This window comes from Rhinopithecus bieti, unplaced genomic scaffold (assembly GCF_001698545.2).
Source record: "Rhinopithecus bieti isolate Rb0 unplaced genomic scaffold, ASM169854v2 scaffold_2453, whole genome shotgun sequence".
Lineage (NCBI taxonomy): Eukaryota > Metazoa > Chordata > Mammalia > Primates > Cercopithecidae > Rhinopithecus > Rhinopithecus bieti.
The window spans coordinates 607202-612826 of record NW_016804447.1 but is presented as its reverse complement, the minus strand read 5'-3'; the positions used below and the strand labels follow the sequence as shown (position 1 = coordinate 612826).

General features: G+C 40.5%; 1 protein-coding gene across 3 annotated transcripts in view; it reads right to left on the bottom strand.

The window, feature by feature from the left end:
* LOC108527216 (contactin-associated protein-like 5) overlaps nucleotides 1-5625 on the bottom strand; it is a 404395-nt gene that overhangs the window by 208438 nt on the left and 190332 nt on the right. The window lies entirely within an intron of this gene.

The window sequence follows — 5625 nt, the reverse complement described above, 5'->3', positions numbered from 1 at the left end:
TTTTTTTTTTTTTTTCGAGACGGAGTCTCGCTCTGTTGCCCAGGCTGGAGTGCAGTGGCCGGATCTCAGCTCACTGCAATCTCTGCCTCCCGGGTTCCCGCCATTCTCCCGCCTCAGCCTCCGAGTAGCTGGGACTACAGGCGCCCGCCACCACGCCCGGCTAATTTTTTGTATTTTAGTAGAGATGGGGTTTCACCGTGTTAGCCAGGAGGGTCTCGATCTCCTGACCTCGTGATCCACCCGCCTCGGCCTCCCAAAGTGCTGGGATTACAGGCTTGAGCCACCGCGCCCGGCCTTCCCCCCAGCCTTAATACACCAGTACCAGTGTCTTGATACTGATGTTTCACATTCAGATTTTCCATTCATCTCTCTGTCTCTCTTTTTTATTATTATTTTGTAGACTGCAGTAGCGCGATCATGGCTCATGGCACATTTTAGCCTCAAACTTCCAGGCTCAAATGATCTCCCACCTCCGTCTCACGAGTAGCTGGGAGTATAGGTGTGAGCCACCACCGTGGCTAGTTTTTTAAAAAATTTTTTGTAGAGACAGGGTCTCACTCTGTTATCCACGCTGGTCTTGAACTCCTGGCCTCAAGTGATCCTCCTGCCTCAGTCTCTCAAGCTGCTGGGATTATAGGCATGATCCAGTAGGCCCAGCCTTATTTTCCATTCATTTAAATTCATTCATTCTTTTAAAATCGGTGCAGAGGTAACGCCTCTCAAAATGTGGCCCCTCACCTCTTACATGGCCCTCCTCTTTGCTTATCTCTATGACCTTCCTCCTTGCTCCCACTGTATACTGAGCTTGGATCATCCATATACCATTGTGTCTGTTTCAATGGGTTACACAACCTGTAAGAGTAGAGGTCATGTGTCATTTGATGTTGTACCCCAGCATCTAGCAGAGTACAACAATCACAGCAGGCCCTGAACAAATGTTTGACCCATGAATTTAAAAAATAACTGCTTACATACAGTATGGCTTTTCACTAATAACAGACTTCTTTTTTTTCTTGAGGTCGAGTCAGCTCTGTTGCCCAGGCTGGAGTGCAGTGGCTTGATCTTAGCTCACTGCAAACTCTGTCTCCCAGGTTCAAGAGATTCTCCTGCCTCAGCCTCCCGAGTAGCTGGGATTACAGGCACGTGACACCATTCCCAGCTAATTTTTGTATTTTTAGTAGAGACGGTGTTTCCTCTTATTGGTCAGGCTGGTCTCGAACTCCTGACCTCGTGATCCACCCACCTCGGCCTCCCAAAGTGCTGGGATTACATGTGTGAGCCACTGCGCCCGACTGAGACTGTCTTATTTTTATGTACCTAGTACTCAGTATAGTACATAACATGTAGTAAGTGCACAATGAAGTTCAGTTTATTTTCAGTAAATGATAGTAAACTATCATTTACTGAGTTCCTAGTATGTGTCAACAGATGCGGTTGCCACCAGAGGATGGAACCATGGAGGAGGCAATCAATCTCTACTCCAGAAAGCTTACAGCTTGGTGGGCAGCCACAAAAGTCTGCATGCTCAGATAGGGTCAGGTTCAAGTATCCTAAGATAGGGAGCTTTGACCAATCTGCAGGTTTGGGAAATACATTTTATTAAGCTAACATGAATAAATCTGTTGGGGCACAAAGGAGACATCTGCTGTCTCATACATGAGAATACAGAATGTTGTCTGATGCTTCAGAAAGAATGCTGTAGCTCAGAGCAGCAGGTACATCTCCAATCATGTCACCCTATGATGCTTTAAACACTTCAGTGGCTCCCAACAGCTTTCAAGATATAGTACCAACTCCTCTCCTGAGCCAACTCCTGCCCCCTGTGACTAATGTCCCATCCCAGGAATAGGAAGCTGCAGTTTGTCATGATCAAATGCGAGGGGTACCTCAAATAATTTATTACTGGGAAAGTTATGAAGTCTGAGAGGGTTTGACTTTTTATAAATGAGAGTGAACTCAAGGTTATCCTTGTTCTCCTGGCATTCTCTCCTGCATTCTTGCAAACTTTCCGCAGCAGGAGGTATGTGGGAGTGCCACAATCTGTGCCCCACATTGTGAGCATAATGTACAGATTATTTTTGTTTGCCTAAACCTGATAATACCCTTGGGTGTTTGTCACAAAGGTGAAAATCAGCTCTTGGCTGTGTTGACTTCCCAACCACTGTATTGACTTCCCAATGTGTCCCAACACTGTGTTGACTTCCCAATGTCATCATTCCCAGGATGACAGCTATGTGGAAGGAGTTGCTGTTGTCCCACAAAAGGTAAACACCACCCCACAGCATGTGAGTAGTTGCATAGTAAACCCTGGAATCAGAATGGGTGGTTTTGTCTCGCGGGGCTACCCCTTACTCCCTGTGGAAGCGTGGACAAGCTACTTCACCTGTGCTAGGCAACCTCTAAGGTAATTCCCGTGATGGACACATACTTCCTGGGATTCATGTTCTGCTGATAAAATCATGTCCTCCCTCCCAGTGGGCTGAACTTATTGACTTGCTCTAACAAATAGAATATGATACTGTGGTAGATATCACTTCCAAGATTAGATTACAAAAAAAAAATGACTTCCATCTTGGGTGCTTCTAGATCACTAACTGTGGTAGAAGCCAACTCCCAACTAACAAGGCAGCCCTTGCAAGAAGTCCAAGGGAGTGAGACTGGAAGTTTCAGCAGTGTGCCCTGAGAATGGGCACCAAAGTAAGATCCCCACATCAAGCCTTAAAATGAAAGCAGTCCTGTGGATATCTTTATTGCAGGTGCATGAGAGACAGAGCCAGAACCACCCAGCTAAGCTGCTTACGGACCCAGAGACACTCCGAGATGATAACATCTGTTGTTTCCAGGTGTTGTTTAGAATCCTTCATTACGATAGGTAGCTAATCAACTCTCAAAGCATAAATTGTCTCATCAGACTACAGTCACTCAAAACGAGCCTCCCTCATACTGTTGTAGTAAGGATTCAAAGACGTAATCCACCTATGGCACATAGAAAGTGCTTGATTAATATGAGTCTATATTATTAATAGTAGTAGTATTGTTTCATGACTTGTTGCCTCTCCTTTTTTTAATACTATTTTCAATAATTTTTAAAAGTTAAATATAATAACAATTACTTTTTTCTTTCGTTCCTTTCTTTCTTTCTTTTGGCCTAGAATAACAGTTCTTAAACACTAAAAGAAAATGAAAACAAATGAATTTAACCAGGATTAAAGCAACACTGAAATTTAATATTTTCTTTTAACTTTCTTTTACAGAAAATTTCAAATACAAAGAGCACAGAGAGTAATAAAAGGATCCTGCTAGCATCACAACCAGCTTCAGCAACTCCCAGTATATCACTAATCTTCCATCATCTATATTCTCAGTGCATCAGTTCTTTTGCTGTATAAAAATAAAGACACATAAGACTCCAAATTTGACTTTAAATCATGCCTAAGCCATGATTCTGCAGGCCAGCCATTGAGTCTGGGATTCGCTGGGCAGTTCATGCCTCTGTAGCCAGCTGCTGGGTCAGCTGGACTGGGCCAGGTAGTAAGCTGCAGTTCTTTGCTTCGGCCCACATGACCTCTCACACTCTAGCAGGGGAGTTTACATGGTACAACCTCCCAGAACAGCAAGAAACCAAGTACTTGTCAGGCCTCTGCTTGCATGATGTTTGCTGATGCCCCATTGCCCAAGGCAAATCACTTGAGCCATCCAAAATTCTCAGGGAAAAAATCCCAAGAAGCTAAATGAAATGGAGCAATAGGGTAGACATGGATTTTATCATTGTTTGACTTCATTGAACAGGTCACACTGCATGGGGATGTGAACATAAAATAAATGTTTATTTCGCTAAGTCATTGAGATCTTGGAGTCATTTACCACCTTAGTTAACCTACTGTTCTTGATATACTTGTTCCTTAAATGCTGGCTCAGTAACTGGGAGATCTCTGAGGGCAAAGCCTGGTAACAGCACTGCCATTTATGGACACTGTAAATGAGTTCATAAAATATAAGTACTTTGCCCAAAGACAAACCAGCTGGTAGGTGGTTAATCTAATGCTATCATCCCTTCCTGATTTATTAATGGGAATGCTTTACAAAACTGAAACATCCCTCATCAATTATTTGATTTCCCTAAACTACAATATTATTTGGGAAAAGCGAGTTACATGGTTGATGCTTTCCCTTTAGTTCATCAGTTTCAAAATGCTGAAATGTTTCCCTAGGGTGCCCCGAAATAACCAATGAAAATATTTTTAGGATTACTAGGAACATATAGATTTAAACATATTTGATATTGAAACAGTAGTTTGACTAGTAGGATGAATCCTACCAAAAAAATTTAAAATATAAAAATACATTTAATAACCTCATTTTAAACAATATTGCTATTATATTATGAAACTATTAAACATAGCAAAGAAAAGCTAATAATTATCAACTGAAACTAAATGATTTATCATAAAAGATAAAATATAAAATGCAAACATTAGATAAAATTCTGCCATATAGCTTAGAGTTGGTAATGAGCTTAAACTCATAATTTAATGCTTTTTAAAAATGATGTATTTTCACATTTAGACCACTGAAAATGCAAGAAGCAACCTAATGCACAGATAGTTGTCTCTCTATAAAAGTTCTCACATAAAAGGAACAAAGATGTTACTGAGTCAATTTCTGGACCATGAAAAGCACAGAATGAAAGTGGAATGTCTTGTTTTGCCTAAAAACAAGACTTTTATTAAAGACTAGAATTATCTCAAAATGGTCCAGGAATCAATTTGATGGGACAATTTGGGCATAAAAAAGAATAGTCACTTTGATTGTTAAATATATACAATTTATTAGTTTTTATCAATCAATTTATGTATGTATGCATGTATATATGTATTTATGTATCTATCTATCTACCTACCTAGCATCTATCTTGCCTCTCTACTCAAGTCCATTGGTCCCCTTTGAAGTTTAATAGAGAATGAAGTCATGTTCTGAATATTAGAAAGAATAGAGATCATATCCTGCCTTTCTTGTATAAATGTATTTGGATGCAACTTAACAGTCCATGAAAAAAATCTTTAGAGAATAACCAAACCAGAATCTGCAAAAGAATACTAGCATTTGAAAATCATCCTTTAGTAATGCCCAGTGAGGTAAAGGATTAGACAATGATTGTCAAGGACTGCTAAACCATTAGGTGGAATATTAATGGGATATTTTAGTCTATGGATTCAATTTAAAACACCTGAACTCATGGGTCAGTCTTAATGTCATGAAAAGTGATTATCAGAGTGCCTCTAATGTGGCACAATAAGACATACATAACATCATCTAAAACACATTCTTGCCAAAAAAATTGAAGCTAAATGTATTCGAGCCCCAAGATCTAAACACCAATTTGCAGAAAGAGGCCAACATGCCCAGCCACACTGTAAGAATGCAATTAGTTAAATCTAGAATACAGGAATGTTTGACTTAGTGTCTTCAACAAAAATGGCAAAAATGGAGTTGAAATGCAAAAGATATATCAGCCTGTCAAACACTATGCCTAGATCTTGTGTAGACCCTAATTCAAACACATTAAAGAAAAGATGAGAAAGGAAGGAAGGAAGGAAGGAAGGGAGGGAGGGAGGGAGGGAGGGA